The sequence below is a fragment of the Daucus carota genome, chromosome 4 (genome assembly GCF_001625215.2).
Source record: "Daucus carota subsp. sativus chromosome 4, DH1 v3.0, whole genome shotgun sequence".
Classification (NCBI taxonomy): Eukaryota; Viridiplantae; Streptophyta; class Magnoliopsida; order Apiales; family Apiaceae; genus Daucus; species Daucus carota.
Window position 1 is genome coordinate 20,561,090 of NC_030384.2, and position 17,879 is coordinate 20,578,968.

Here is a 17,879-nt window from a genome sequence, read left to right on the forward strand (position 1 = left end):
ATTGCGATTAGACGATAGATTAAAATTTGTATTATAGCGACTTAGAATAAATTTTGCTTGCATTTCTTACGTGTATTAGAAGTCATAATTATATTTTGTGTGTCTTGCATAATAGAGCCTCGATCAAAGAAATTTTTTTAAAAATATTTTCTTGTCCGAAAAGTTTAAAAATAATTTTATAAATCTTCTAAAATCTCATAGTATTTATGATATTAATCTTGTGATTTATGAAATTGTATCTTATTTACTAAAATCCATTCTTTTTATACACATTTTAAATAATTAGTTGAATACTAGAATAACCTTGCATGCATTTTAGTTTATTAAAGGGTCCAAGGCTAAGACTGTAAATTCTCACCCCACTAACTCACCAAATGACCTCACTAACCTTGCATGCAATTCTCTTACAACTAGCAAGAGGGATAATATTGTAACTTCTTCATTCCACTATCAATTCTAGTCAAGTCAAGATAGCAAAAGCAAAGAGAATACTCCCATTTTCACAATACACGCCCACTCACACACCTCACCCTCTCCTCTCTCCCTCTCAGCAGCACCCTAAAACCCTCCCCACCCATTTTGTTTTCTCCCCCATTTCTTTATCTTCTTACATTTTTCAACTCATCAAGGCAAGGAGCATCAATACTTAGTGGTAAATCTTCATTTGATGTTAGTTTCATAGTGTGCACGCCATATAAGCCAATGGTTTAATTTGGATTCTTGTGAATCTAGAGTAGAACTCAAAGTGGCTGAAAATCTTGATCTAGAGATGGTCTTGAGGAGGTGTTTTCCTTCCATTGTCAAGCCATGATCTTGATCTCAACCATTCGGCAATGACTCTCAAGGAGCCGAATGGATTTATTGTTGATTAAGTGGTTTTTTGAAAAGATGAGACCTTTCATGTGGCTTTCATAGAACCTTTGATCTTTTAAGATGTGTTTTACAAAGTTTCAACCTTTGAATGATATGACTTTTACAAGAAAAGTTGAAATTGGTACTTGCATGACATGATTTTCTGAATGGATGTTTGTGTGACAAATGTATGACTTAAACTTGAGTTTTTATGCATTGCAAGCCTTGATTTTGCCATGAAATGTTAGGATAAAACGTTCCTTGATGAGTTGTGGTTATACTCAGTAGCCATCAAGTTGATATCATATGTTTTTCATTCGACAATTTTCTTGAAATCGCATATGTGAAATCTGCTCTGCTATGCTCTTTGTTTTTGTCTCGGAAATTGACTTATATGGTTAGATTTATGCTTGTAACCCTTGTACAATGGAGGTCAGTAGGGATGTATACGTTGTAGGATAATTTTGTTGGCTTGTTTGTTGATTTTGGAGTTGAGATGGGAGTTACGGTGGAAGGAGGCACACACGAACACTAATAGCAGAATTTTGCACTAAGAAAACTACGAAATTTAGGTGTGTTTTGCTAAGGCCCTTCTAGGCCTGAGTTCCCTGGAGTTTGTACCTGGTTTGTCCAAGCCTCCAGTAGCTTTAGAATCAATAAAAACTCTCATTTGGTTAGGTGCACACACTGATATCCGAGAGCAGCTCAGAACAGGGCACTTTGAGGTAAACTTGACTTTTGGTTGGTTATCACTATGTCATAGGTTAAGCCTTCATGGAGCATTTGTTTAAATAAGTTTAATAGAGTCTTAGGAAGCTTAAAAAGTCATTAGAATGAATGATTGAATTAGATAATTGAGTTTGAAGTTGGTAAAAACAGGGCAGTGTGGTTAGCAGGGTAGGCAGATCTATGTCAAATTGACATGGAGGCCTAGAGAGGCCTGAGTAAGGCCATGGTGTCAAACCAATTTAAAAAGTTATATTTACGTCTTAAGAATACATAGGATTCAGAATTTAACCAAGGCACAAGGTAGAAATCTATGTTTCTTCCAAGGCACCTCCAAGGGGTGCCAACGTGTCTAAGCAGGGGAGTCCAGTTGGGGCATTGGGTTTTAAAGGTCCTTGAAAGTGAGGCATTTGAGTCATATCACCTCATAGAGTTAGTTTATAGTTTCATCAATCTTTGGCAGTTGGTTTGGAGTGAATGCCTTAGGTGGAGATACCATATTTCTACCAAAACATCCAAGTGTCACCATTAAAGTCACAATTAGGAGCCTAGTAAGGGTGCATTGCATTTGTGTGTGTCATATGTGAGTCCTTGACCTCATAATGAATTTTGGAGTTAGATTTAAGTCATATAAGTTAGTAAGAAGCATTTTAGGTGAAGGCACTAAGTAGAAGTGCATTATTTTGCCAAGGCACACAAGTGGTGCCAAGGTAAGCATTCGGGTAAGTCATATTAGTGTGCATTGCATTTTTGAGTCTTGTGAGGTGGGGCACAAGTGTGCCTTATTATAATTAGTTTGATTTGAAGACATTAAAGGAGAATTAGGAGTATTAGTCCTAGACATTATGTGCTACTTGATTAATTGCTTAAGTGACTAAGGTAGTAATTAGAAGTTAAATATCCACTACTAATTAAGTAATAAATTGCCATGCCGGCCTTTTCCTGCTATGTGTTATGTGGATTACTTGATGTATATATTACTTGTAATTAGTTGAGTTTAAGTGTGTGTGTGTGTGTGTGTGTGTATTGTATATATATATATTTGTGTGTGTCTATAGCTATACGCGAAAGGGTAGTTAAGCAATTGTGGTGACGAAGATACCATTAATTATAGGTGCAAGTAGCAGGCCAGGCAAGGAGCCTCTAGACGATTCCATACAAGTATTCAGTAAGCGTAGTTCAGGTAAGTGAAACTCTCAACTTACCTTTTTAATTCTGTTTGTTGTGAATGAATACCCTGTGAATGCATGAATACAGCTTTAATAGAAATGAATAATCCCTGTCATCACCCAATAATTAGACCTTGGATTTAGTAAGTTGCTTTTGTACTTGAAATGACCTTTATCCTTCATATCACATAATACCCACATGAATAATTTATAATAGTCCCTTAATATATATCATGAGAACCCGAAACCTCTCATAAGCTTGAAGTATCACTTTGGGAACCTTGATCTTAATAACATTCCCTCATTTTAGATAACTTGTCACTTGAACTTTGACAATACACATACTTGATACCTTGTCCTTGATCAAGAACCCTTTGAATTGAAATGAATTGATTAAAAGGAATTGGATGGTATTTTCTAATAAGACTGAGGCGCTAGTCACTATTATAATTGTAAAACCTTAGTAGCGGGGAGCCTAAAGGTTTTATATGGCCAATGTATGCCGAAGATCCTCGATAGTTGTGAATCACTTTGTTACGTGGTTCGGAGCTTGATGTGGGCTGATCACCCCTCAATGCTCATAGCGTCGTGCAGATTTCCAATTTCAATATCTTGTTAAGACTTGAACCTTTACTTTAGATTTCATATTGTTGATTTACCTTCTGTTGATTACATTTTCATATGATGATTGTTATGAACTATTATTCACTTGATGAGCTTTTTCCACATTAATATTGTTGTTTATTCTAACCCTTCAGTAAAACCCGATGATGACCCGATTCAAGCAAACCGCTCGTAAGACATGTGGGGGCTCGGGGTATGCTTACCGTCAGATGATTGAGCAGGTTGGGAACTTGTAGTTCCCCATTACTTATAACTTGTGGGATCTAAAATTTGGTAGTAATTTGACTTAGACATTTTGGTCTGTAATATTGAAAATATGTTAGATGTTGTTCATACTCATTCCCGTGATCCGGGGATTGTGGTTAAGACTTGTATTTTAGATTCTCTAAGTTATTCTAGAACTTTTATTGTTAATTTATATCATTCATGCTTCTGCTAGTTAATATTGTGGGTCCGTCACAGACTTGCAGTGTATTTTGTGATTTAAATTATCTTAAGATTGTCTTAAGTTTGTCTAGCAATTGTCTTGATAGTTCAAACCTTTCCCTATAAATATGGGATCACCTCTTCATTTGTAAATGTCCAAACTTTGTATTCCTTGATCAAGTTGCTTAACATGTATATTTTTATATTCATATAAGTTCTGTGCTTTGATCATTCGAGTGTTTTAAATCCCTAAACTAGAATACTTCTTGTCACATTTATTTAGAATATATAGTGGACATTAAAACTAAACCCTTTTTAATTGTGTAACGACTTTCAAGTTTAATGTATTATTTAACTTGAACCTTATTTCATCAGTTAATATTAATCTTATTTCCAAGTTCGATTTTAATTAGATTATTTCCGCGCGATTTTTCGGACGATTGTGTTCAACCCCCTTTCTACAATCGTATTCGGACCTAACAATTGGTATCAGAGCGGCTGATATAATATACCTTATAAGATCCTATACCCACCCTATGATTTTCAGATAATTTTTAATTCAAAATAATTTTATTCCGAAAATTATTTCTGATCAAAAATAATTTTTCTTTCAAAAATCTAAATCTCATCCAAACACCATACACTTTTAATCCTTCAGAATGAGTACCCACAAAGTTAGCAGTATTAAAATTCCACCCTACGTAAAGGAACATTATGGGCTAGGGAAGAGGCAAATGTTACTATTCCTCCGAGATGCCAATAAGAAATATATTGGCATATTAACCAAGGGTGTTACTACTCCGATGAACGTCATAAATGCACACGAGGAAGATGGTGTGTTAATACCTCATAGAATTGTTCCAAAGGAACCTTCTGAGTACACTAATGAAGAAAATGACCAACTTAATCTAGATGATTGTCTTCAACTTATACTGGTGAAATCTCTAGAACCTTTCATGAAAATGTTGTGGTCAACTATAAAAATACAAAGTAGATATTGGACACTCTAGAGATTATCAAGAAGTTAGAGAAAAAAAAGAAAGAGATACTGATGGCTCAGTATGAACAGTTTGGTTCCAATCCCGGAGAAGGGGATTCAGAAGTGTTTATAAGATATGATAACCTAATTACTAATTTAAATTTGAACGGGAAATACTATGACAACATAGAGATGAACCTGAAGTTTCCCTTGACACTTCCTGAACACTTGGAAGAAAGAATCACTGCAATCAGGGAAAGCAGGGATCTGAATAAAATCTCTCTGGATAAACTCTACGGAGTTGTAAGTGTTAGGGTTATACTGAAATATTCGTTTGAAGTATATAACAATTATTTGAGAATCTTGAATGCATGCATGTTTTCACATTGTCTGTATATTATATATTGTAGACAATCTAGTATCAAATGGGATAGCAGAAGATTAGATTGTCGAGTTCCTTATATAATATAATAAAGGTTCACAGTCGAGGTGGTGTTAGACAAACCACTGGAACGGCTGAAGTATTATTTGGAAATAGTTTATCTTGACTATTGAATAATACTTGTATACTTTGTGTATATTGAACGGGATCAAAATAGTAGAATAATTGTTTCTTTAATTCCGACAATAAAGAACTAAGATTCTATGATGTTATTAATGCTTAAGTTCTTAATCCGGATATAGTGATTGACACTTGTATTTAATGCACATACCTTGACTCATAAGTTAAGTAATTTATTTAAATTACGAATTTATGTATTGGGCGATGACATTATATACAGAGTGAGATATTGACTGTAGAATGAAACCGTGTCCGAAAAATATATTCGGGTGATGATGTCCCCTTGAAAGCTCATAAAGATAATTATGCTTTAGTCCTGCAGGCAGATTTGTTCTTGCATAATTATAAGGTTGAGTGGATGATCAAGGATAAAAGATATTGATTAAATTAATTGTCAGAAATTAATTTAATTAATGGACATACGATATCTTAAACATGGGGAATTTATAAGCAATTAATATGGGAGCCGAATTAAATAATTAATTTACGGAATTACGAAAGGTAGTGCAAATATTAATTCTTTAGTGGATTGAATTAATATTTAATGACATCGGGCCTGGCCGGGAATGTCATTGGAAGGCCTGACCTAATGGTCCATGATCCCTACTGTGGCCTATATATATTCTCTTTCTCCTAAAGCTGAGAGATACACCAAAAATGAATTCATCCTAGAGTCAGAGAGAGGCAGACATTTTTCTCAAGGAGACAGCTAGGGTTTTGGTTTTCAGAGCTTTAAGGAGAGGCACACCTTGGGAGATCGAAGGCCACACTTCGTCCAAAGAGAATCAGGGAATACAGTAGAAGATGTGGATTTGAATCGGTTGCGCCGTAGCGATTAAGGTTAATATTCTGTTCGAACTTTTAATTAGTATCATAAAACGCAGGGCCAAGGTCCGATTGTTCCTACAATGGCATCAGAGCCAGTTTGCGGTTCTGCGTTTTATGATATGTAGTCCATGTCATGATTATATATATGCATGTATGTAGTGGTTCTGTGATGCAGGTTGTTATCCACTATTATGGCCATGTTTTAATTATGTGTTTTGGATCCCATGTGGTTTATCGTGGTTATTCTGTTATGTTTGGATTCCACGTGGTTTATCGTGGCTGTTGTAAATCACGAGGGTTGATCGTGATAGTTTTGATCTTGTAATTCAATTTGTAATTGTTTTAGATTATGATCAGATGTAATAGAATAGGTTGGTTCGTCTGTACAATTTGCATGTAATTGTTTGATCAACGGGGCTGCAAGAAACAAGGATCTTCTGCTGCTGCGATTAGGGTTTCGGGGGTGCTGCACTGTTTTGGCCGTAACTTTTGCATACGGTGTCCGATTTGGGCGAATGAGCACTTTTCGGAGACGGCAGAACGAGACGGAGCTAGCTACAACCCGGGGAACCCCGGTTGAGGTGTTTTCGAGGCTGTTTTCAGAACTTTTCGAGGCATTCGGAGGCCGTTTAGGACTCCAAACGGGCTCTCGAAGTTTTCTGGAATCTTTCGAATGATGAATTCGAAGCTGATTTTTCCGGGGCCATAATAGTGGACGTGTTTTATTATGATTTACATAATACTTGATTATTGTTGTTATGTGTTTCTTGTCTTTGTTGTTATGCCATGTGATACTAACCTTTCGCATGCTAGAATGACATGGACATAGGGATGTTTTTCATTAATGCTTTAATCATGATAGTATGCTGCCATGTTATGTGTTCTTTGTGTTGCTATGATCATGATAGTATGCATGTGGACTTCGAAGAACTAACATAGGGCGATGCATCTAGATTAAAATCCTCAAAGTAAATTCTAAGTGGGAGAGGGAGTTAATATGATATTAAATCCCGTGGTCTCCATCATTGTTTGTATGTAATTTAACATAAAGACGAATATAAATTATGTATACGTCACCCATCGTGGCATGTAATTTATGGTGTCTAGAATGTTATAGATATTACTGGAACAAACTTCTTTAATTAATACGAATAGATACGAATTTTCTTTATCTCTGATTTGGGGCGATTTCTAAGGCTTATGGGTATTAAGTGAGACCGATGTGACTCCTCCACTGCCTAGAAATCAAACCAGACACGAATATTGAATTGAAGTATTCTATTTAAGGAATATTGGAAGGTATACATGCCGCCCATCGTGGCGTACCAAGTTCCATAGGTTTCGGATAATTTAAGATTTGATGATGGTATACACTTAGATATGAAAAATAATATAGACCACCCCAACGTGGCTTATTGTTTAGTAATAGGACCGAAGTAACGTTTAAACAAATTTAGGTGGTATACATGTCACCCATCGTGACGTACCAGAAACTTATGGTGTTTAAACGTTAGTGCATTTAATTTTAATGATTGTTAGAGGAACCAATAGGTCTTAATTTTTAATGCACCCTTCTTTATGTGTAACGTGATTTTTCCATGCATGATTCTCAGGATAAAATGGGCTTTAATCCACTGTTCACCATACTTAAGGATAACAAACTTACCGGACCTAACTATATTGAATGGAAACGTAATTTGGACATTGTGTTGACTGCTGAGGAGTATAAGTTTTGCACTTATGAACCCAAGCCTGAGCAGCCCGCTGCTGATGCTCCTGATGAGGAGAAAGAGTATTATAAGCGGTGGATAAAGGCTGATGAGATATCGCGATGTTACATTCTGGCAGCAATGTCGGGTGTTTTGCAGCATCAGCATCAGACTATGGCCACTGCTTCGGATTTGCTCTTTAATCTCAAGGAACTTTTTGGAGATCAGAATAGGGCTTCTAGGCAAGTATCCATGAAGGCTTTATTGAACACTCAGATGGCTGAAGGTACACCTGTAAGAGATCATGTTCTCAAGATGATGTCACATCTGAATGAGATAGAGATCCTTGGTGCAGAGCTTGACGGGGAAACCCAGATTGACATTATCCTTATGAGCTTGCCCAAGAGTTTTGAGCAGTTCCGCTTGAATTACAACATGAACAAGAGGCAGTATAGTCTTGCGGAACTGCTGACAGAACTTCAGGCAGCTGAAGGATTATTTCGCCAGAGTGTTCAAGTGAATGTTGCTGAGAAAGGTTCTTCCTCTAAGCCGAAAGGCAATAAGAAGAAGAAAAAGGCTCAGACACAGAAAGCTGTGAAGGTAGTGGGAGTTCAAGGTGGTGTGAAAAAGCCTAAGGGGAAGTGCTACCGGTGCAAGCAGTCGGGTCACTAGAAAAAGGATTGTCCTCTTCCTAAGAAGACAAACGATACTGGTATGTCTTTTTCTCTAGTTACAGAAACATTTGTAGGGGCTATATCTACGAGCACTTTGTGTGTAGATACTGGAGCCACTGATCATGTTTGTAACTCTATGCAGGGGTTCCAGCAATCCAGAATGCTTAGAGATGGTGAGATCTACGTGTTCATGGGAGATGCTACGAAAGTAGCAGTAGTTGCAGTATGAGTTATTCATTTATCTTTTGGTTCTGATAGGATTTTGGTTTTGAACAATTGTCTTTATGTACCTTCTTTTAGAAAGAATTTGATTTCGGTTTCTAAACTTGCTATGGATAGTTATAATATTTGTTTGGATCGTAATGTTTCTATTATGATGAATAAACGGATTATATGTTCTGGTACATTGCAAGACAATTTGTATATAATTAATCCTAGTCAACCCGCACTGCAACTACAACATAGGGTATTGAACAACACATCTTCTAACTCTAATAAAAGAAAGGAACCTTCTAGTTTGAACCAAACATATATTTGGCACTTGAGATTAGGTCATATTAACTTGAGGAGGATTCAAAGACTGGTAGTAGACGGGCCTTTAGGCTCATTGGCAGTGGAGCCATTTCCAATTTGTGAATCCTGCTTGGAAGGTAAAATGACAAATAGGCCTTTCAAGGCAAAGGGGAATAGAGCCAAAAAAATGTTAGGATTGGTTCAGTCTGATTTATGTGGACCTATGAATATCCAAGCAAGATGTGGTTATGAGTATTTCGTCACTTTTATTGACGATTATTCTAGATATGGGTACGTTTATTTGTTGCGTCGTAAGTCTGAGTGCTTTGAGAAATTCAAAGAGTACAAAGCTAAAACGGAGAAGCGACATAATAAAAGTATCAAGTCACTACGATCTGATCGTAGTGGCGAATACTTGCTTGGGGAATTCCAGTTGACTGCACCAGGCACACCCCAGTAGAACGGTGTAGCAGAGAGAAGGAACCGGACTCTTTTAGAGAGTGTTAGATCGATGATGAGTTATTCGGATTTACCCAAGTCATTTTGGGGACATGCCTTAGAGACAGCAGCTTATCTTCTGAACTTAGTACCTTCTAAGTCGGTTCCTAAAACCCCTTTAGAATTATGGACCGGGGACAAACCGAGTCTAAGACACATTCGGATATGGGGTTGTCCAGCACATGTGCTGAACAAGAACGCGACTAAGCTAGAATCTCGTACAGAAGTAAAGCTGTTTGTAGGCTACCCCATGGGAACAAAAGGTTATTTATTTTATAGTCCCAAGGATCGGGATGTCACTGTTAGCACCAATGCAAGATTCTTAGAGAAAGACTATATAATGAATCACAAACCCATGAGTAGTATCGTTTTAGAGGAACTAGTGGGAGGGACGAATAATGAGCCTGTAGTACAAGTAGAACAACCACAGCAGACTGTGCAACATGTCACTAATACCGCACCAGTTCCTCGTCGTAGTGGGAGGGTTGTTCGACAGCCCGACAGATTCATGTTTTTGGGAGAGTCTTCGGACTTGGTCTCTGGTCAACATGATGATGATCCCCGGACATACAAAGAGGCAATACAAGACAAAGATGCAAGTCTTTGGCAAAAGGCAATGGATTCTGAGATGGAATCAATGTATTCTAATCAGGTCTGGGAGCTCGTGGAACCACCCAAAGGTGTAAAACCTATTGGATGTAAGTGGGTCTACAAGAAAAAGAGGGGATCAGACAAAAAGGTGAAAGCCTGGAAAGCAAGACTTGTTGCGAAAGGGTTATACTGAAATATTCGTTTGAAGTATATAACAATTATTTGAGAATCTTGAATGCATGTTTTCATATTGTCTGTATATTATATATTGTAGGCAATCTAGTATCAAATGGGACAGCAGAAGATTAGATTGTCGAGTTCCTTATATAATATAATAAAGGTTCACAGTCGAGGTGGTGTTAGACAAACCACTGGAACGGCTGATGTATTATTTGGAAATAGTTTATCTTGACTATTGAAAATACTTGTATACTTTGTGTATATTGAACGGGATCAAAATAGTAGAATAATTGTTTCTTTAATTCCGACAATAAAGAACTAAGACTCTATGATGTTATTAATGCTTAAGTTCTTAATCCGGATATAGTGATTGACACTTGTATTTAATGCACATACCTTGACTCATAAGTTAAGTAATTTATTTTAAATTACGAATTTATGTATTGGGCGATGACATTATATACAGAGTGGGATATTGACTGTAGAAGGGAACCGTGTCCGAAAAATATATTCGGGTGATGATGTCCCCTTGAAAGCTCATAAAGATAATTATGCTTTAGTCCTGCAGGCAGATTTGTTCTTGCATAATTATAAGGTTGAGTGGATGATCAAGGATAAAAGATATTGATTAAATCAATTGTCAGAAATTAATTTAATTAATGGACATGCGATATCTTAAACATGGGGAATTTATAAGCAATTAATATGGGAGCCGAATTAAATAATTAATTTACGGAATTAGGAAAGGTAATGCAAATATTAATTCTTTAGTGGATTGAATTAATATTTAATGACATCGGGCCTGGCCCGGAATGTCATTGGAAGGCCTGACCTAATGGTCCATGATCCCTACTGTAGCCTATATATATTCTCGTTCTCCTAAAGCTGAGAGATACACCAAAAACGAATTTATCCTAGAGTCAGAGAGAGGCAGACGTTTTTCTCAAGGAGACAGCTAGGGTTTTGGTTTTCGGAGCTTTAAGGAGAGGCACACCTTGGGAGATCGAAGGCCACACTTCGTCCAAAGAGAATCAGGGAATACAGTAGAAGACGTGGATTTGAATCGCTTGCGCCGTAGCGATTAAGGTTAATATTCTGTTCGAACTTTTAATTAGTATCATAAAACGCAGGGCTAAGGTCCGATTTTTCCTACAGTAAGAACTTAAATATGAACTTGAACAAGTTTAGACTAAGCAGAGATATAGTTGGGGTAAAATTTTTTGTTCCTCAAAAGCTCTAGTGATGGAGTCACCAGTTCTGGAAGAAAAGAAGGATGTTGTTGTACCTTCTAAAACCACTCAGCAATTAGTTGTGCCTGAAGTGGGACCAACTGCTTCTTCCAATAGTGATGAAAAGTTTTATTCTATGGAGGAATTGGAAAATCTGGAAGATGAATCTCTTTCAATGCTCACCAAGAAGTTTGGGAACATGAGATTTAGGAAGAACCCTTCCTATAAATACAAACCAGCTGTAAGCAGGTTTTAGAAGGGAAGTTCCTCATCTTCAACCAATAAAAATGGATACAAGACTAGCATGGTGGACCGAAGCAAGTTTAACTGCTCCAATTGTGGTGAACTAGGACATTTTGCACCTGAATGCAAACGGCCCATGGTTCAAGGAAAGAAGAAGGATTCCTGTGACGAGATAAAGCAGAAGTACGATGCCTTGGTAAAGAAGCATCTGGGTACTTCTGGAAGTCAAAGCTTCAAGGGCAGATCTTATCTAGCAGAAGGGAAAAGCTGGGATGATACAGATAGTGATGAAGTGGAGCAACTGGGAAATGTTGCTTTCACGGCTAAATCTGAATTATCATCACCTCCTCGTGCTGGAAGCTTTCAGGTAGATCCTACGTGACCTAAATTATTTATGCAAATAGGATTGGAAAGAAATGATGCTAGAAGTAAGTTGAAAGCTATCACTCTTAAAAATAATGCTTTAGTCTTAGAAAATCATGAATTTAAAATGAATGAGATGAAATTGTTAAAGCCTAAAAGTTGAACAGCTGACTAGTAGAACTACAATCTGCTAAGGTCAGAGTTCTTGAGAAGAGTGAAGTAGCCTTAAGACTTCAGCTAGAAAAAAGAGAAAGTGAAAAGTAGAGCCTATAAGGATGCCTCATCTATAGTCAAAGAATTAACTGATATAAACAGGAAATAAAAAGAACTGTTGGAATATGATTTGAATAATAGCATTTGAATACAATAGATCTGTAGGCAAGGCTAGTAATATTACTCCCTTTAAGAAGAGTGATGAGGAGAGGTGAATACCTTTTGTTTTGAAAGACTCCCCCAAACCATTGTTTAAATCCTCATAAGCAGAACCACTATTTGATACACCTGTCATCATTAAATATGAAATCAAACAGGAAGATATTAAAAAGGAAATGAGTATAGAGAATAGATATGAGAACCTGACACCTCTTGAACAATAAAAGTGAAGGGCAATGATAGGTTGCCAAAAGCTGGTTTAGGTGTCAACTCTGAAAAGGTAAAATTCAACAAGCCTAATGATTTTTGAACCATAAGAACCGAGAGAATAAATTTCATTTTACTGAAAACTATAAAACTCTCAACAAGGGTAAGAGTAGAATCTATTGATGTTCCTACTGATTTCCTTCACATTCACCAACTTGGTATAGTTACTCCTACTAAGCTAACCAATGATAAACTGCTAGATTTCTAGAAACTCTAGGTTATGCTAGAGACGCTGCCGAAATTGGCTCATTGCAAATATCGCTCGTAAAGAAAGAATGGAACTTTTTCTTTGACTACATCAGTTGTTGCTTCTTAAATAAAGTTTCCAACTTTGATGCTCTACCATCAGGATCTCTTCAAATTTGGTACTCTCTTATTCATAACACTCCTTTTGATTATGATACCTTTTTGGTGGAGCTCCTGGCAGTCAGAAAAGGAGGATAAAACTGGAAATATTTGTTATACTTGGTTTTTGCAACTCATTTTTGATCATTTTTGTCCAAATGCTGTTTTCAAAATGATGATTTATTGCTAGTTTTTAAAATTGTTGATACAAGCATTAAGGCTTTAGTTAGTGGGGAAAATAAAACTTGTTTCAAATACCAGTGTGTCGTTCCTAACACATTAGGCATCTTTTACAGTCAAGATTGCCTAACCAATATGGTTTGGCTACCTCTAATGCCTTTCCATCAGCTCCTGATGCTAGGACATTGGACTCCACACCTCCAATGTCCAACCCAAGCATCCACATAAACAGTCAACTAAACACTCATCCACCTCTGATGTCTCTTAAAAGTCATCAGTTGTAAAATCTAAAAAGGCTTCTCGATATGATACTCATCATGTATCAGGATCAAAGGCCCCTACAGACACCTCTTCACGATCGAAAGAAGTCACATGCAAGGATGGACTGCGCAGGATGATCACTCATCCTATCACTATTTCCGATGATGGTGATGACAATGCCACCCCATCATCTATAATTTCAAGAGCAATTGGGAAGTCTGCAGCTAAACTCTCTGCACTTCGAAAGAGGAAACATTCTGTAGATCAATTTTCATCTCCACTCAAATCTCAAAAGTTGTCTTTTGATGCACAACTAAATACTGATGTGATTTTTCTCTCACCATCAGTTCCTGACAAGCAGTCTACACATGCCACTACAATTATCTGAATAAAAAAATGTATTAGACCTGTTTGCTAAGCTTAAATCACAAGGTCTTCAACATGATCAGATGCCAATTACAGAATAATCTATCCTGCAAGAACCTTCATCTCAAAGGGATGAAGAAGATTATACACAGTCTGGGATTCTACAAGTACCTGCATCTTAAAGGGATGTAGCAAATCCTGCAGTTGCTGAGGCCAGCCCACAAGAACCTGTCTCTCAAAATGAGGCAGCTGCTACTGAGAAGCCTCTAGTCACATAAGAACCTATATCTCAAAGTGATACAACAAATAGGTCAGCTCCAACTACTGATAGATAATCTGACACAAATACAAATATATAAAACCATCTCATACTCCACATCAGGATCACCAACTTTCCTCCTCATCTGTAAAAATTATTATATAAAATTTTGTTAATATCAAAATATGAATGTGTTAGAGAGATAAAAAAAACATGTGATATGTGATTAAGAATATGTCAAAGATATATAAGATGATCAATAAAGAAATGGTCGTAAAAAATGATGTCGTGAATAATGCAATAATGCTACTAAATAAGCACGAAATCAAACATAAAAAATAAAAAGCATGACCAAGGACTAGACAAGAGCTTAGTACTTCACAAGTAGTGCTGACTTAAAAAATATTATTCAATATTTTGTTTTTATTTAATTATATAATTTATTATTGATAAATAATTTTTTCTTCATTCTAAATACATTAAATATAAAAATTTATAAAATAATTAAAAAGTTTCCGGTCATTGCACGGGGTATAAGTTTCTTTTAAAAGGATTGCACTTACCCGTAACGAGATACACCAATACTCTGAGGAGTTTCATTCATTCAAAAAGCTTATTATCTGACCGAAAGACATGAAAATGTGTCCGGAAGTTTAGACAATAAAACTTAATGTCCGAAAAGAAAACATCCCAACTTGTAAGACCACGCTACCTGAAACAAATACAATCCATTAGTAACAAGGAAATAATAATAATTAATTTAACTATTAAAATCAGTATGGATTCTCAAAATAAGATAAATCCAAAATAATTTATCAAAAAAAGATAAATAAAAAAGAAAATAGAAAAATTATATCTAACCAAAGGGAGACCCTTTGGCTAGATATATAACAAGCTAAATAAATACTAAGAATATAATTAATAATATAAGTATTAATATATAAATGTTGAAATATAAAACATCTTGAAAATAATATCTAAAAATTTAAGAAACAGATTAAATATAATAAACAAGCCAACAAAATGGCATCAAATTGTCGTATACTAGGCCAAGAATATATGCCATCAATCATGGTCATCCAAAAATGGTACAATAAAAGTCATTAATCAGCATTAAACATGATTAAAGCATTTAGAGCATATATAAGCAATTACTCGAGAAACAAAATAAAATTCAAAATGAGCTTCAATCAAGCGAGTCAACTTACCATTTGAAAATAAATAAAATTTAAATAATCATTACTACTATTAAAGCCAATACAATAAAATAAAGTTGGGCAATAAACTTACCAATTAAACAAGAAAATCTTTAATCATGCAAGAAAATTATTCAAGAAAATTCATATTCAAAATCACACTATCAAACTAATTGATAGTGATATCTCATCATCACCGACATTGAACCGTCCTAATCTCGTCATTATCGCTAGCAATAACGATGAACAAACTTTAACACTACACCATATATGGCCTACGACAACACCCTGAAAAAGTGTTAAAAATGCTGAAAAATGTTGCCATAAGGTTTAAGGCAACATTTTTGTCAAAATAGTGGGTGTTGGATATCGCCTTGTAACCTTAGAGCGTAAGCCAACATATTTTAACAAGCTATGGCAACACCCAAAAAATGTGGTGTTAGGTGTCTATGGCTACATTATTTTTCTAATAGCAACATCAAAGAGGGTGTTGCCATAAAATCTATGGCGACACAGTTCATTTTTTAGCAACACAGGTGTGATGTTGCCATTAATCCAATAGCAACATCTTACTCACTCTGCAACAACAAGTTTTGATTTAATAGGAAACATCCCAAAACAAATCAAGCCAACCAATTGCAAATTCTGATTTAACCATAAATTATTCATCCAAGTTTTGCAACAATCATAATTCAACCATCCTACTGAAATAGCAGTTCAAGTTCATAAATTCTCAAGTCATAATTACATTACAAGTGAAAATTTGCAAAATATGATTAGATTTTTTAAGTACATCAAGGATAAAATCAAGTAGTTTCCATGTTGGCGGTGTTGGCTCCACTTGCAGAGGCATCTTATGTCGGCTCGACACCGAGGTCTTCAATATCAATCTTGAGGTTGATCTGGATTCTTTTCTGCCAACTTGGTGTAAAGCATAATGTAACGTAAATGTAATTACGATAACTCAACACAACAAAAGGACAGGAAACAATACGTAAGTATAATACAGGAATCTACAGGTTGGAGATTCGATACGAACAGACAAAGACAATCAAGATATCTGAGACGAGCATCAGTCCACTGGAAGAAGTTCATTGACATGTTCAAGCCTCAGTGAATAATAAAGCACAATCAGTTTCTGCTACCTGAAGATCAAGTATCAAAGACCTAAAGATTCTAGTATATTTAATTTGATCATTTATAATCAAATTTATCGAAGCAACATCTAACCCGGAATGACTGATCAAGTATATTATCAAGCAAAAGGATTCAAGGAATTATTTCAGTTCAAGTCGTTCGTGAACCAGACCAGTGCACAGGACGTCAGGACGTACGAAGTTATTCAGTGGATTCGATCAACAAATTAATTGATCAAGTCAATCAAGCGTTCCAGAATGAGTTGCCAGAGACTTAAATTAATATGTACATATATATGTATATATATTTTATTATTAATTTAAGTCACTTGAATTAAATCAATTCAAGTGACAAACAATTAATTAATATATATATATGTGTGTGTGTATATGGAGACATGAAGCGCAAGTTTAACTCAAGAGAATTTTTCTAAGTCATATACAGGGCAACACAGTGGAACAAAGGCGCCATCTTTGACTTTAGTCAAAGCTTGAAAATTAACATTCAAGAAAATTCTCTAAGTGTTAACACTGAAGCTACAGTACAGTGTATTGTCAAAGGTGCAACCTTTGACCAAAGTCAAAGGCGCAACCTTTGACCAAAGTCAAAGGCGCAACCTTTGACTTTTCAACAGTGGCGCCAATTCAATTCACATGAATTGTTTCTAAGTAAAATACCCACAGGGCAACATGAAGGAATTCACTTGAAGCGTAAACTTTGACTTAGTCAAAGTTTGCGACTCCAAGCCATTCTCTCAGGGGTACAGATCTTAACTTAGAATAAATTCTAAGTGGTACACATACTGTGAAGCACTGGGCATGCGCAACTATTGACTTTGGCGCAACGTTTAACTGAGAAACCCAAGCGCAGGTTTTGACTTTCAAAAGTGGCGCATCTTTGCAATACATATATTGGAGCAACTATGAAGACTTAGAGTTAGTTTTTATTTGGACAATTCAATTTAACTGTAGTTAAATTGAATTCGTCCAGGACGAACTCAAGTCGTCCAGGACGAACTCGTTAACCATGGTTAGATATTGAAAGCCTATAAATAGAGCTTTGTAGTTTCATTTGAAACTAACTACACACTTTGTAAGTGCACATACTATACACATTCTCGAGAGCAAAGTTAGAATATCGAATTAATCGAGAGTTTGTAATAGAGTGATTGTAGTCTCTGCAGCCGACACTTGTGTTGGAATTTGTAGCACCCGAGGATTATTTTTAATACAAGAATATTCCCCGACTTGCTGGAGTTGTTTATTTACGATTGATTTAAACTGCACTGAAACAGAATTATTCCGCAATTAAATTAAATCGAAGAAATTGG

The 17,879-nt window shown here is 36.0% G+C and overlaps 1 long non-coding RNA gene across 1 annotated transcript; it reads left to right on the top strand.

Annotated features, from left to right (window-relative positions):
- Nucleotides 1-503: 503 nt before the first annotated feature.
- On the top strand, nucleotides 504-3,814 carry LOC108217916 (uncharacterized). The gene is made up of 3 exons (XR_001806261.2): nucleotides 504-652; nucleotides 2,693-2,761; nucleotides 3,506-3,814. It is a non-coding gene; the product is annotated as an uncharacterized LOC108217916 (long non-coding RNA).
- The last annotated feature ends 14,065 nt before the right edge of the window (nucleotides 3,815-17,879 follow it).